At 36.2% G+C, this 16,559-nt stretch overlaps 2 protein-coding genes and 1 pseudogene across 11 annotated transcripts in view; 1 reads left to right on the forward strand and 2 right to left on the reverse strand.

Moving 5' to 3' along the window:
- The window catches only part of LOC126059477 (graves disease carrier protein), a 281,521-nt gene that overhangs the window by 86,965 nt on the left and 177,997 nt on the right, over positions 1-16,559 (forward strand). The window lies entirely within an intron of this gene.
- TET1 (tet methylcytosine dioxygenase 1) overlaps positions 1-16,559 on the reverse strand; it is a 134,535-nt gene that overhangs the window by 59,519 nt on the left and 58,457 nt on the right. The gene's annotated exons all lie outside the window — the stretch shown is intronic.
- LOC126060049 (uncharacterized) lies at positions 15,458-15,577 on the reverse strand (annotated as a pseudogene).

A 16,559-nucleotide genomic window follows, 5' to 3' on the forward strand; every position in this document is an offset into this window, starting at 1 on the left:
CAAATCCACCAGGCGCTCCTTGGGAACTCTGTAGGGCAGTTCTACTCTGACCTCTAGGGTCACTATGTGATGAAATTGATTTGACAGCAACAGGTTTTTGGTTTTTTGGTGTCTTATGTCACAACTTCAACTTAGAATGCCCTTTGGTCATACAACCCGTCCCCATCCAATTTGCCTAGCAAACACCTGTTCACCTCCAGTTCTTACTGGAGAACAGGTGACCTGTAGAATCAGGTTTTCCTCAACCATCCTCCAGTCTCACCCAGATAAACCTTAACACTCCTTTCTTATAGTCTCTACAGAGATCTTTATCATATCAAGGATTTGCAATGCTATCTTCCCATCCTGACCTATAGTACCCCAAGGACAGATCTGGGTGGTTGTCCCCCCAGGCTCAAAAATGTCTGTCTTATTTAGGGAACAACTGAGGAAATCTGAATATGAACTGGATATTAGATGATAGTAGGAAATTGAAATAATGGTATAATTGTGTAGAATGCTCTTCTTTAGGAGATTCAGCACTAAGGATGATACCCACAACATACCAAAAGTTCCTAAAAAAAAAGACTATTACTGAACTGAGATAATGACTATACTGGTGTTTATTGCATTATTCTCTCAACTTGTTTAATGTTTCAAATTTCTAATTTATGAAGCTGGATGTTTGTTTTAGGGAATAAATGAATGAACACACAAATGAATTTAAATGAAACACAGATCATCCATGGTGGTTTAATCTGGGGGAGTTTTCATCTCTGTTTCTATTCAAATTCCCAAGTATTATTTTAGAACAAAGGAATACAGAGGCCGCCTCTTGTTTCTATATATCATTTTTTCCAATACTTGTTTTCAGAGGGTGTCTCTTCTATATCCAGGCACTTCAAATGGCAAAATTTGTTAAGAAAAATTATTTTAGATCTACTTGTTGTTTAGTCTTTTATTGCCTCCTGTAAACAAGTCTCCAAGATCTAAGCAACACTAGTCTCCTTCCTTATCCACCAGCACTCGGTCTGTATACAACACCCTCCCCCTTAACCAGTGCTCTGGACTTTTTCTATCTAGGTGGCAGGTTGTAACTCCTATTCTAGTGCATGACTCAGGCTTGGCAAATCAGGAAGAGAAACCAAGATAAGCACTTACTTGCAGAGCTTACACAACCATAAAAATTGTCTTCATATTTTAGCAGCTAATTGGCTTTTATTAAAAAAAAAAAAAACCACTGCCCTCGAGTCGATTCCGACTCATAGTGACCCTATAGGGCAGAGTAGAACTGCCCCATAGAGTTTCCAAGGAGCGCCTGGTGGATTTGAACTGCTGACCTCTTGGTTAGCAGCCGTAGCACTTAATCACTATGCCACCAGGGTTTCTTCTATTGGTTCTTATAGTTGGTGGCTATTTCATGGACATTATTGTAATAAGTTTGGTGCTGGTAGGTTTTTTGCTATATGGGCTATTTTTTTTTTCTTTTATCCCCTTTTCCCCTATTAAATTAAAAGGTATACACTACTCTGTTTTAGTTTTACTGGTGATTCCCTTTAAATCTTTAAATAATATTCCTAAATCCATCATTTCCAATTTATCAAAATCTCAGTGGATATCTACTTACACTGGCCTAGAAGGGAGTATAAAATAAACTAAAATTCAAAGCATCAAATACCAAAGAATATACCATGATCCAATTTTTATAAAATAATAACAATAAATGCTATCATAGTCATAGAACATACACAAAATGTATGTTATTGGGAGGGAGGGGGCTTTCACTTTCTGCATCAAACATTGTATAGTGCTTAATTAATTTGTTTAATGATCTTAAATAATTTTATAATATGTACCCATTGCTACTAAGTCCATTCTAACTCATAGCGAGCCTATAGGAGAGAGTAGAACTGCCCCATAAGGTTTCCAAGAACAGCTAGTGGATTCAAACTCCCAGCCTTTTGGTTAACAGCCAAGCTCTTAAACACTGTGCAACCAGGGCTCCAGTTTTATAATAAATATGATTATTTTTAATAATCAGGAAAAAAGATAACAATTTTAGGGGAAAAACATTTTTTGAACTACCTGCTCTTAACCAAGAATCTCTCTTCAAAGAATTTATCTTACAGAAATCATCACCTAAGAGCTATTATCAATTGCGCATACAGAAATAGTAAAACTTTATAGATGATCCTAAAATTAGGAGAGAAATTTATTCTTGGGGGTTGGGAGGAGACATGATGGGAAGGAGTCACACACTATATTGTAGAACACAGCAGATTCTACAGTTGAGGCAATATTCCATTTCTAAACCCAACTGGTGTTTCAGATTGTTCATTTTGCAATAATTCTTAACTGTACAAATATGCTTTATGTAGACTCTTGCATGTATACTTCAAAACCTTAAAAAATAAAATAAAAAACATGTGGCAAAACATTATAGTATAATACCATTTTTTATATATGTTTGTATGCAACAAAAAAGGTCCAAAAGAATGTAAGACAACTACTTATATAGGTCCATCTGAGAGAGTGGGCAGAGGCAATTTGTCCACAACAAATAAATTCACAATGAAAGATAAAGGTACTTAAAAATGTCTAAAAGGTCATCATCTACTTGGACTTACATTATGTGAGATAAAATGGCAGAATATGCCCTGCCTACTGTTTCATATATTTCATATCACATATGGACACATTATTTTAAAATTATAAGTGATTATAATCATACAGAAGAGGAAATTCCCCCATTCCTCTTAAGTATTCCTTTGCCAGCTATAAGCAGGCAAATTCAGATCTAGGGCTATAATACTCTCGTTGTTAGCATCCATTGAGCCGGCCCTCAACCCATTGGGATCCCATGCACAAGGGAACAAATGCTGCCCAGTCTCCATGATTGGTTGCAGTTTAATTGTTGTAATCCATAGGGTTTTCATTGGCTGATTTTTTGGAAGTAGATCGCCAGGCCTTTCTTCCTGCAGAAAGCTCTGCAAAAACTTGTCCAGCATCATACCAACATGCAAGCCACCACTGACAGGCAGGTGATGGCTGCACGTGAGGTGCATTGGCTGGGAATTGGATCCAGGTGCCTACATGGAAGCGGAGAACTCCATCACGGAATCACCAAAGTACCAACATCTTTGGATCCTCATAAAAATCTTAACATCATGGAATATAGATCCAGTAAAGAAGGCAAGAATAAATCAGAAACAGGACAAGATTCTGAAGCCATAGTTCCCAAAAGACTGACGTCACACAATAAAAAAGAACAACACTGAATTTTAAAATCATACAATAAGAGTAAGGTTGTAAAGACCAACACCGATGAGTATAAGTTTTTTTAATGATAAACAGAAAATGACATGATTTCCTCTCTGTGAACACTGTGGACTTTGTTACCAATCAATGTTTCTCACCTCCCTTTTAAGAATTACAAAGTTACAACCTGACCCTAAAATACCTCTATGCTTTAACTTTCTGGGATGCTGCCAAGTAGGCTTTTGTGTCCTGTTCTTAAACCTTTTTGATGCCTGCTAACAAATGAGATGACAGTAGCAGAAACTAACAGGAGTTTTAAGAACACAAGGCTCCCGGCATGAAGAAGCCTCGACAGATGTTATACATTTGGACATTAATAATGAAGCAACTGCTACAAGGCCTTTTGATATTTTACTTGCAAAACTGATTCAGACAAATCCGTCTGAGAAACAGCAATCATGTGGGACTAAAAACTGGAATAAATGTGGTAAACAGAGGACTCTTGCCAGGGGTGAGGAGTACATCACTAGCAGAGATTCAAGTAATATCTAAGTTGGAGATTAGTTTTTCCATTTCAGTAAAAAATGTTGCTGGGATTGGATCAGGATTGCATTATATCTATAGATCGCTTTGGGAAATAAGTCGGCCAATCCATAAGTATGGAACGTTCTTGCATTTATGTAGGTCTCTTTTTGTTTCCTGCAGTAGTGTCTTATAGTTTTCCTTGTATAAGTCTTTTATGTCCCGGTTAGGTCTATTCCGAGGCATTTTACCCTTTGGGGGGCTATTGTAAATGGTATTGTTTTCTTGATTTCCTTTCTGGAGTTCTCCTTGTTAGTGTAGAGGAACACACGTGATTTTTTTCATGTTGATCCTGTACCCCACCACTTTGCTGAACCCTTCCATTAATGTTCTTGTGGAATCTCTGGATTTTCTATGTATAGGATCATGTCAGCTGCAAATAAGGATAGTTTTACTTCTTCCTTTCCAATTTGGATACACTTTATTTCCCTTTCTTGCCTCATTGCTCTAGCTAGGACTCGCAATACCATATTGAATAAAAGTGGTGATAAAGGGCATCCATGTCTCATTCCCATTCTCAGGGGAATGCTCTCAATCTTTCTCTGTTGAAAATAATGTTGGCTGTTGGTTTTGCATACATGACCTTAATTATGTTGAAGAATTTCCCTTGTATTCCTATTTTGCTGAAAGTTTTTAATCAGGAGAGGCTGTCGGATTTTATTAAATGCCTTTTATACATCGATTGAGATGATCATGTGATTCTCCTTCTGTTGTTTTATTTATGTGGTGAATTACACTGATTAATTTTCTAATATTGGACCATCCTTGCATCCCTGGTATGAATCCTACTTGATCATTATAATTATTATTTTTTAAATGATTTTGAATTCTGTTGGCTAAGAATTTTTATGTTTATATTCATGAGGGATACTGGTCTCTAATTTTCTTTTTTTGCCTTTACCTGGCTTTGATATCAGGGTGATGTTAGCTTCATAGAAGGGTGATGTTAGCTTCATTCCTTCCTTTTCTGTTTTCAAAGAGTTGGAGTAGAATTGGTGTCAGCTCTTCTCTGAATGTTTGATAGAATTCCCCAGTGAAGCCATCTGGGCCAGGACTTATTTATTGTTGGGAGTTTTTTGGGTTTGTTTTTTTTTTTTTTTTTTTTTTTAATTTTCTACCTTTGTGTTTTTGTTTTGTTTTGTTTTGTTTTTACCTTTGTGTTAGTTTCGGGAAGTAGTGTGTTTCTAGAAATCTGTCCATTTCTTCTAGGTTTTCCAATTTGTTGGAGTATAAGTTTCCATAATATTCTGTTATGACCCTCTTTATCTCAGTTGGTTCTATTGTAATGTCACTCATTTCATTTCTTATTCTGGTTATTTGCATCTTCTTATTTTTTTCCTTTTGTCAGTTTGGCCAATGGTTTGTCATTTTATTGATCCTCTCCAAGAACCAACTTCTAGTCTTGTTGATTCTTTTATTGTTTTTCTGTTTCATTTATTTCTGCTCTGATCTTTATTATTTCTTTTCTTCTGGTAACTGTGGTATTCTTTGGCTGTTTCTGTTCTATTTGTTCAAGTTGTCAAGATAAGTTATTGATTTTGGACCTTTGTTCTTTTCTGATGTATGCATTTATTGCTATAAATTTTCCTTGTAGTACTGCTTTTGCTGTGTCCCAGAGGTTTTGGTATACTGTGTTTTCATTCCCATTTGATTCTAAGAATTTTTTAATTTCATTTTTAATTTCTTCTATTACATAATAGTTTTTAAGTAAGATGTTATTCAGTTTCTATGTATTTAATTTTTTTCCTTGTCTTTCTGTTACTGATTTCTAGTTTTAGTGTTATGGTCAGAGAAGATGCTTTGTATTATTTTGATTTTTTTTTTAATTTACTGAAGCTTGCTTTATGGTCTAAAATAGGATCTATTCTGGAGACTGAACCATGCGCATTAGAGAAGAATGTGTACTTTGCTGCTGTTGGATGATGTGTTCTGTATATGTCTACGAAAGAGTTGGTTGGTTGTGTCATTTAGATTTTCTGTATCTTTGTCAACTTTCTTTCTAGTTGTCCTGTCCATCACTGAAACTTATCTCTAACTTTATATATAAAGGAAAGAGACCCCAAATACCTAAAGCAATATTGAAGAGGAAGAACAAAGTAGGAGGCCACATACTTCTCAATCTCAAAACTTACTAGACAGCCACAGTAATCAAAACAGCCTAGAACTGGTTCAATGCCAAACACATAGACCAACAGAATAGAACTGAAAACTCAGAAGTAAATCCATCTGTCTATGGACAGCTGATCTTTGACAAAGTGTCGAAGTCCATCCAGTGGGTAACAAACTGTCTCTTCAACAAATAGTACTGGAAAAACTGGTTATCCATTTGCAAAAAAACAAAACAGGGTCCACACCTCACACCATCCACAAAAACTAACTCAAAATGGATCAGACATCTAAATGTTAAAGCTAAAACTGTAAAGTTCCTGGAAGATAATATAGGGACAGAATTAGGGGATCTAGCTTTCGGCATAAATAGCCTATCAAATACAACTAAAAATACACAAACAACAGAAGATAAATTAGATAACTGGGACTTCCTAAAAACTAAATACATATGCTCATCAAAATACTTTACCCAAAGAGTAGAAAGGAAACCAACAGACTGGGAAAAAATCTTTGGCAATGACGTATCTGATAAGGGTCTGATCTCTAAAATACATAGAAAATTTCAACAACTCAACAACAAAAAAACAAAGTATCCAATAAAAAATGAGAAAGGATATGAACAGACACTTCACTAAAGAGGTTCACAATCATTAGCCGTTAAAGAGATACAAAGCAAAACAATAATGACATACCATCTCACCCCTGCAAATGGCAAGGATCAAAAAAACAGAAAACAACTAATGCTGGTATGGTTATGGGGAGATTGGAACCCTTACACACTGCTGGTGGAGTTGTAAAATGGAATAACCACTATGGGAAATGTTATGGTGCTTCCTGAACAAGATGGAAATACATTATGATTCATCAATCCCACTCCTAGGTAAATATTCAAGAAATATAAGTAAGTGACACGAATAGACACACGCACACCAATGTTCATTGTAGCATTATTTACAATAACAAAAAGATGAAAACAATCTAAGTGTCCACCAACAGATAAGTAGATAAACAAACTGTGGTACATACATACAATGGAATACTACATAACTTTGAAGAATAATGAGGAGTCCATGAAACATAACATGGATGAAGCTGGAGGACATTATACCTCGTGAAATAAGCCAATCACGAAAGAACAAATATTGCATGGTCGCACTCTTATAAAGAGTCAAGAACAGACTCATTCTTTGATGGCTGCCAGGAATGGAAGGGGAGGGGGAATCATTTTCCAGATAGTAGACACTAGTTATTTTTGGTAATGGGAAAGGCAATATCAAATATGGGTGAAGTCTGCACAACTTGACCAAATAACATCTAAGACCTTCTAATGTGAACAATTAATTAAAAAACAGAGCAAAGAGCAAGTTTGGGTTAGTAATAAATGAGACCAATGATGCAAACTACTAAAAGGGAAGTTTCAATGACATTAAAAAAGAACATAAAATACGAAAATATAGTATTGCTTCACAGAAATATTTCTGAATGGGGAGGGGGAAGACAAGTATACAATTCAGCTGAAAAATATGGGAATGTCAGTGGGAAAATAATCCAAGGCTGAACATCAGAGGAAAAACTGTTGAAAAGGGATTTGAAGTGGTAGCAGGCAAACAATCACTCAGCAACAACCTTCTACTAGAAAACACAACTACACTAACAAATGAAATAATCTCCTTTATACAGCTCATGAAAAACTCACCTTGAGCTAAACTTATGCATCATTATGTTTAGTTCTTAGAAGTAAAAACCCAGCTGCATGAAAGTGGTAGAATCCATCAAGTCTGGCATACTTTAGGTGATTTACATTGAACTTCTACACACCTTACCCTTACCTGGGATGCCTGCTTGTTTTACTAATTATGTGACAGATACACCAGAGGCTAACCAAGCTCTGATGCAAAGCCCTTCTGCACAAGCTTAGTTGTTAAGTAAATTATGAAGTGGCCATCTGTGTTTTCTGCTTAAGCTGCTGAGAGGATCTCAAGGTTAGAAGACACCTTAAGGGCATCCAGTTTCCCCATCCCTGCCAGGCGGGAGCTCTGTCTGTATCACCTCTACTAAGTGATTTATCAACCTTTGTTTAAGTACCTAAAGTAACTAGAAACTACCTCCAAACAGTTAGCATCCTGTTTCCTCCTACCTCTCACTAATTAGTCATACTATTATTACCCCTGGAAGGCCAAGAGGACAAGTCAAACCACTCACTCTTCCTTGGTCCTTGAAATATACATCAGTAATAGATTATAACCATAAAATAAATAGCTTCAAGTCATTACTGATATGGATGGATGGGTGGGCGGACAGACGGACGGATGGACGGACGGACGGATGGATGGATGAAGATGGGTCAGCTCTTCCTTACAGTAGAATTCCCATAAGTAGCATTTGTAGATGGAATCTCACTTCTCAGCCTTTTCACTAAGATCAAGTGTAATAAATGTGGAAGGGATGGTAGAAGTGGAAAATCACTTGGTAAACACCACGGTAATACCTGTGGGAGCCAAGGATTATCTACATATGCTAAAATTAGTGAGCAAAATTATGAGGAAGATATCTAAATAATCACCACATATCTCGCCGAAGGGTACTTTTTAATTTAAAAAGGAAAATTAGTAATTTTACAGTAGAGAAACCTGGCAGGCACCTTAACCAGCTGATCCAAGTTACCACCAGAAACAGAATGCAGATTGCTGGTTGCCAGAGAGAGGGAAATGGGGAGCAAAGGCTTACTGGGTAGAGTTTCCTTTTGGGGTGAGGAAAATACATTGGAACTAAAGAGAGATGAAGGTTGCACAACATTGTGAATGTCCTTACATGTCACTGATTTGTTCACTTTAAAATAGTTGATTTTAAGTTATGTGAATTTCACCACGATTTAAAAAAAGCTGTTAGATGTGAGACAAATTCTGACATCTCGTACGTTCTGATATTAAACACTGAGAAGCGCACATCACTTCTGTGATTTTCTTGCCACAAATGGACACCCTTAATATAATCGTGAGGAAGTATCAAACAAATCCATTTTGAGGGACATTCTACAACCAACCACCCACCCACTCCCACTGCCGTGGAGTCAATTCAACCAACCAGGACTCTTGATATCAATGTTTTATCTAAGATACAATTATTGGTCTTTATTCATCCACAACAAAAGAGAAAGAACCACAAACCCGTTGCTGTGGAGTTGATGCCAACTCATAGGAACCCTAAAGGACAGAGTAGAACTGCCCCATAGGGTCCCCAAGGAGCTCCTGGTGGATTTGAACTGCTGACCTTTTGGTTAGCAGCCGTAGCTCTTAACCACTATACCACCAGGGCTTCCAAAAGAGAAAGAAGGAAACACCAAATGAGAGAAGGAAATGGAGTACAGCCTAATTGTCTACACCAACCACTGCCTCCTCTACCTTGTGACCAGACCTAGATGGTCTGGCTGCCACTAGTGAACATTCTGACCAGGAACAAAATAGATGAATCCTGATTAAAAAGGGAGAAAAAGGTGGAACAGACATCAAATTCTTAAAGAATCCAGATTTACTGGACCTGAAGCTGGAGGAGTCCTGAGACTATGGCCCTGAGTTGCTCTAAAACCTTGAACTGAAACTATTCTTTGAAGTCATCTTTAAACTAAGTTAACAGATTAGCCCAAAGTGTAAAGATTTTCACCCTTGAGTATTTATTATGGGTTTTGTTGTTTGTTTTGCTTCTTAAAAATTATCTATATAAGATCAAAGGATCAACAGCTATTTTAAAACACAGATGAGAATGTTGGGAGGCAGGGAGATTAAGTACACAGAAGTGAAACAATTAGAACAGAGATAACAAGAATATTGACACAATGTGAAGAATGTAACCAATGCCACTGATCACTATCTCTAGAAACTGTAGAATTGTAACAGGCTTTGCTGTGTAATTTTCCCCAAAACTATTAAATAAACATTTAAAAAATAATATCTCGAAAGAAAAAGAGTGAAGAACTATCCCAGTTTGGAAACTAAGGAGACATGACAACTCACTGCAATGAAGGATCCTAGATTGAATCCTGCACCTGGAAAAGTACATTAGTGAGGAACTTGGCAAAATTTGAATAAGATATTTAAAACAGTTAATAGTATGTGTCAATGTCCTGGTTTTGATAATTGTGCTATGTTTGTATAAAAAAAAACATGTAGGGATGCTGGAGGAAGGGTACAAGAGAATTCTTTGTACTATATATGTAATATTTTTATGAACTTGAAGTAATTTCAAAATAAGAAGTAAAAACATATATATCTATCATAGCCTAACTTCCCTCTAAAATCTTTTTCCCTCTCCAGGAGATTCCTTGTGGCTTCAACTTTTACTTACAAGGCATAGATACCACACAGTCCAGCATAGTGGTCACTCTGCTCTTTAATCATAAGGTTAGGGTTTGTATTTTTTATCTTAATTTGAAAATTTGGTTTTGTTAGTCCATTCTTATTACAAGAAAAAATGAGAGAGAAGATACAGATAAGGAAAAACAAAGGAAAGATCCCAACTCATCTATTCAGGGACAACCAGATTCCTTTTTATGTCTATAAATATATTTTAGACTCTATTTTTAAAAGAAAAATTATATCTATGCCATATATATTATTTTTTTAACTTAACAATACATTGTTAAAAATCTTTCTTCCTTTCTTTAGATTAAAATAGGCGGATACGCTTTCAAGACTCTATCCAAAACAAACTTTTATTCAGAAAACTAGTACTGATTGATTTTTTCACCAAGAGTCTCTGCCAGGACTGCCCCATTTTAACTCTAGTTTCCAGTATTTAGTAACAAATTCTTTAATTTTCCCAAATTCAGGTGACAAAAAATGGTATTTCATTCTTCTAATAAAGTATACTTTAAAAGTAATCATAGAAGTCGACCACTTAAAATTATGGACGTTTATGTTTCTTCATTTGTGACGTTGCCTATTTAGTGGGAAAATTTTTTTTTTTTTTTTTTTTTAATTTTACTGGCACTACTCCATTCTCCAAGTTACCACAGGGATCACTGATGGTTTTTAAGAGCTTTTATTTCCAATTATTGTATTATGGGATGTCATCCATCCAAATTAGAAATTTGAACACTTTCAGGCCAACTATGAGCTTTTGTATGCCATTGTCAAACATCCTGTATTTTCTATTCTGCTTCTCTGTGTTCTACAGATCTTTAATTCAAAGATTAAAGCTGATGACAAAACTGTAAAATGGGTACTGTTTCCTCCATATATTTACCCAAATTCACCACCAGTTGACCAAGAGACCTATTTCTTACGTAAAGAGATCTCTTATAATGTCCTTAGCATTGAAGAAAAAAACAAAAAAGACCTTCTCACATCACTTTTAACTATATTCTTCCTCACACTGTTACTACAGGCTCAAGCACCACACTTAAATTCACTCTCGGTAATGTACTTTTTAAATATTTTATTGTGTTTAAGGGGAAAGTTTACACAGCAAATTAGGTTCCATTAAATAGTTTCTACACAAATTATTCTGTGATATTGCTTACATTTTTCACAATGTATCATTATTTTCATTCATTCCGTTCTAGTTGTACCATTTCTAGTACTCTACTTTCCTTGTCCTCTTACCTTCTCATCTTTGCTTTAGAGTGATTTTTGACTATTGGGTCTCCTAAAGATGATTTTTCTTAAAGAAGTTTATTACTTGATATGTGATGTTCTTTATTTTGTGAGCCAGTGTGTTATTTAGCTCAAAGATGACCTCAAGGGATAATATATATCCATTAAAGGTTTAAAGTACCTCTCAGGGCAATAGCCTCAGGGAGTCCTCTAATCTCAATCAGTCCAATAAGTCTGGATTTCTTAAGAATTTGAGTTCTGTTCCACATTCCTCAAGGATCCCTGTATTGTGGCCCTGATCAGAATGGTTGATAGTGGTAGCCACGTACCATCTAGTTCTTCAGGTCTCAGGGTAGATGGGGCAAAGGTTCATGTAGACAGTCCTGTAGACTACTTTTTTCTCTGAGTCTTTGGTTTCCTTCTTTCTCTTTTGTTCCACATGAGTAGAGACCAATAGTTGTATCTTAAATGGCTGCTAGCAAGCTTTTAAGACCTCAGACACTACTCACCGCTTCGGGATGTAGAACATACACTTTATGAACTATATTAACTGAGTTGTCCCATGAGACCATGATCCTAAGTCTTCAAACCCAGAAAACCAATCTCATGAGATAATTGGTTAAGTCTAAGAAGTACCTGTACTTGCGTTCTCTATGTGGTTTATTATATACACATGCATGCACACACATACCTGCATGTACATATGCTTATAGATACTTCTACCTGTGTACACATATGTACTCACCTATTCATACTCATACTTACATGCCTACATATATATTTGCTTTACCACACATGTATTTCTAGTTGTTGGTGGTGGTGTCATAAAATTATATTTGTTATATCATTTAATAGGGACATCCCTTTCTCTTGTGTACTTCTCAGTGACATCATTTACCTTGGTCAAGTTATGTGCATTTCATCACATTCAATGCTACCTTTTCCATCACCAGAAATAACAAGTATCTACTATCTCGATAATGCTTCCCTCCCCATCTGTCCCTGGCAATCCTCAATGAGCACTGGTCTCTGTATATATATATCCCTTCTTGTCTTATAAAAAAAGTATAATCACACAATATTTGTCTTTTTGTGAGTGGTTTATTTCACTCATATAATGTCCTCCAGGTTCATCCACAATGTAGTATGTTTTGAGGATTCACCGTTATTCTTTATGGCTGCATAATATTCCACTGTGTGTATGTACCACATTTGTATGGTAACAAACATGCATATTTATCCATTCGGTAACAAGCGTGTATATTTTTCCATTCATCTGTTGATGGGCACTTAGGTTGTTTCCACCCCTTTGCTATCGTGAATAAAGCTGCAATGAACTTAGGTGTGCATATGTCTATTCATGTCCCTATTATTAGATCTCTAGGGTATATACTGAGGAGTGGAATTGCCAGAGTAATGTACACATCTTTCTAAAAATTATATGGTATCTTTAGAAATCTTTTTGATTCAAGTATGTTCACATTAACAGTAATTTTGGTCATGAAAAACTAGAAGCCAATTAATTGTCCTAAACAATAACAGTTTTGTTTTTTTTTTTTTTACAAATGTTATTGTAATTTAATACATGCTACTATTTTTTTAGGTATTATATAGAACACTGCTCAAAAATAAAGTAAAGCAGTTATTATAAGACCATAAAAAGGGTAACCATTAAAAAGAATATAACTATCATTAGAATGGCCAAAATAAAAAAAAATGCAAATAACAAATGATGGAGAAGATGTAGAATCTCATAATTTAGAAAACTTGTAATTGCAGGTTGGTGTGTAAAACGGTATAACCACTTTGGAAAATTGTTTGGCAGATTCTTAAAAAGTTAAACATGTGGCGAAATGGACACGAAAAGAGAGTTTAGAGGGAGACAGTGGGCTGTCTCATTAGGGGGAGAATAATTGGGAGTATGTAGTTTTTTTTAGTAAGGTGTACATAAGTTTTTGTGTGAGCGACTGACTTGATTTGTAAACTTTCACTTAAAGCACAATAAAAATAATAATAGAAAAAGTTAAACATGCATCTACCCTGTGATTCAGCAAATCTGCTCCTAAGTAATTAAAAGTCCACAAAAAACTTGTACATACAAGGACATTCACAGTAGCTTTATTCATACGCCCCAAACTGGAAACCATCCAAATGCCCATCAAGGAAAGAACAGATCAACAAAGTATGGTACAGTCTTACGACAGTATACTACTCAGCAATAAGAAGGAACAGATGACCGATACGCGCAACTTGAATGAGTTTCGAAAATAATGAATTGAGTGCCAAGACAAGTCAATGGGAGTGCCATCTTTACAACAACAAATGGTCCTGGAACAACTGGATACACACATTCAAAAGAATGAAGTTGGACCCCTATATTACACTGTATTCAAAAAGTAACTTAAAATGGATCAAAGACTTAAATGTAACAGCTAAACTATGAAACTCTTAGAAGAAAACACAGGCATAAATCTTCATGATCTTGGGTTAGGCAGTGGTTTACTAGATATAACATCAAAAACACAAGCAAGGATTGGAAAAAAAAAAACTGGACATCATCAAAATGAAAAACTCTTGTGCTTCAAAGAACACCATTAAAGTGACAGGACAACCCATGGGATGGGAGAAAATATTGGCAAATCATTTATCTGATATAGGACTTGCATGTAAAATATATAGTGTACAACTACAACTCAAGAACAAAAAGACAAATAAAAGCCCATTGCCGCTGAGTCAATTCCGACTCATAGCCACCCTATAGGACAGAGGAGAACTGCCCATAGAGTTTCCAAGGAGGGCCTGGGGGATTCAAACTGCCAGCCTTTTGGTTAGCAGCTATATCTTAACCACAAAAGACAAATAGGCCAATTAAAAAATGGAAAAAGGATCTGAATAGATAGTTCTCCAAATAAGATATACCAATGGCCAATGTGCACATGAAAAAGTGATCAACATCATTAGCCATCAGAGTAAGGAAAATCAAAACTACAGTAAGATACCACTTCACACCAACTACCCAGAAAAACACCAGTGCCGTCAAGTCGATTTTGACTCATAGCTACCCTATAGGACAGAGTAGAGCTGCCCCATAGAGTTTCCAAGGAGCGCCTGGAGGATTCAAACCCTGTGGTTAGCAGCCGTAGCACTTAGCCACTGTCCCATCGGGCTTTCCTAACACCAACACCAACTAGTATGGCTAAAACAAGGACAGACAATAACAAGCGCTACTGAGAATGGGAAGAATCTCTAAGGGTCACACTTCTCATAAGTAAGTACATTGGTACAGCCACTTTAGGAAGCTGTCTGGCAGTTCTTTAAGGTTAAACACAGAGTTTCCATATGACTCAGTAGTTCGCATACCCAAAAGTTGTAACATAGCATTTTGACCAGAGACAAAAACTTGTTCATGAAATGTTCAGAGCAGCATTACCGGTTTTTTATGCAAATAAAGTGCACCATCTACATTTGTTTGACAATTGCTCCCTTCTGCATTTTCCAAAGTGCTGCTACATATTTTTTTTACATATTGCTATTAAAAAAAAAAAAAAAGCCTGCAGAGTGCACTTATAAAAATACCTCTCAGGGAGAAGGCTCAGTTGGCAAACAAATGTAGAAGGCCTGCGTTATTTATAAAAACCCACTAAAACCAAACCCACTGCCGTTGAGGCGATTCCAGCTCATAGCAACCCTATACTACAGAGCAGAGCTGCACCATAGAGTTTCTAAAGAGCACCTCGCGAATTTGAACTGCCGTCATCTTGGTTAGCAGCTGTAGCACTTAACCACCACGTCACCGGGGTTTCCAACCCATCACCATTGAGTCGATTCGGACCCTACAGGACAGAGTGGAACTGCTCCATTGGGTTTCCAAGGAGTGCCTGGTGAATTCAAACTGCGGACCTTTTGGTTACTTAACCACTATCCCACCAGCGTTTCCAAGCCTACAGCACCCCCGTATTCCCATGCGGTCTCACATCCAAGGACTAATGGGGCCCGACCCTGCTTAGCTTCTGAGATCAGATGAGATCGGGCACGTTCAGGGTGGTATGGCCATAGACGTTATTTATATATAAATCTAGGATATTCACAATGGTTAAAAAAAAAAAAGTGGAAGCAATCCAAATTTCCATCAACTAATGAATGGATAAATATTATATATCCATACAATGGAACATTATTTGGCCACAAAAATGAACGAAGTACACATACATGCTACAACGTGGATGAACCTTGAAAACATCATGCTAGACACAAAAGGTCACATACTGTATGAGTCCATCTATATGAAATGTCCAGAAGAGACAAATCGATAGAGACAGAAGGTAGATTAGGTAGATAAGTAGTTCTCTAGAGCTAGAAGAAATGGAGGGGTTGGGGGGTGACAGCAAGGGGAACCGATTTACTTTTCAGGTAATAAAAATGCTCTAAAATTATTTGTAATGATGAATGTACAAATGTGAATATACCACTGGATCGTACACTTTAAATGAGTAAACTGTATGGCATGCCAATTATGTCTCAAAAAAGCTGCTACAAAAAAAAAAAAAAAAACTAAATATGTTCAAAGCAATATGTACATTGCTTCAGATATACATTCCTAGGTGAAATAAGCTCAACACCAAAACAGCGTATTATACATATGATTCCATTTGTAAGAAATTATAGAAAAGGCAAAACTAAACAACGGTGACAAAAATCAGATCAGCAGTTGCTTAGAAGGGGAGATTGCCTAGAAAGAGGCACAAGGGAGCTTGCTGGAGTGTAGAAACGCTTCGTGTTTTAATATGCATTCATCAGAATTGGTTTATCAATATATTTAAGATCTCTGGGTCTCCCTTTATGTAAAAGACACTTCAAAAAGTAACACAGTAACAAAATAATTAGAATGCAATTAAAGAGAATGTTGTCATATTATGAAAAATATAACTAATGTCAGTGAACAATCTGTAGAAATTATCAAATGGAAACCTAATTTGCTGTGTAAGCTTCCATAGAAAATACAATATTTTTAAAAAGGTAAAACTAATGTGGCAGTTTAAA

This window comes from Elephas maximus, chromosome 16 (assembly GCF_024166365.1).
Source record: "Elephas maximus indicus isolate mEleMax1 chromosome 16, mEleMax1 primary haplotype, whole genome shotgun sequence".
Classification (NCBI taxonomy): Eukaryota; Metazoa; Chordata; class Mammalia; order Proboscidea; family Elephantidae; genus Elephas; species Elephas maximus.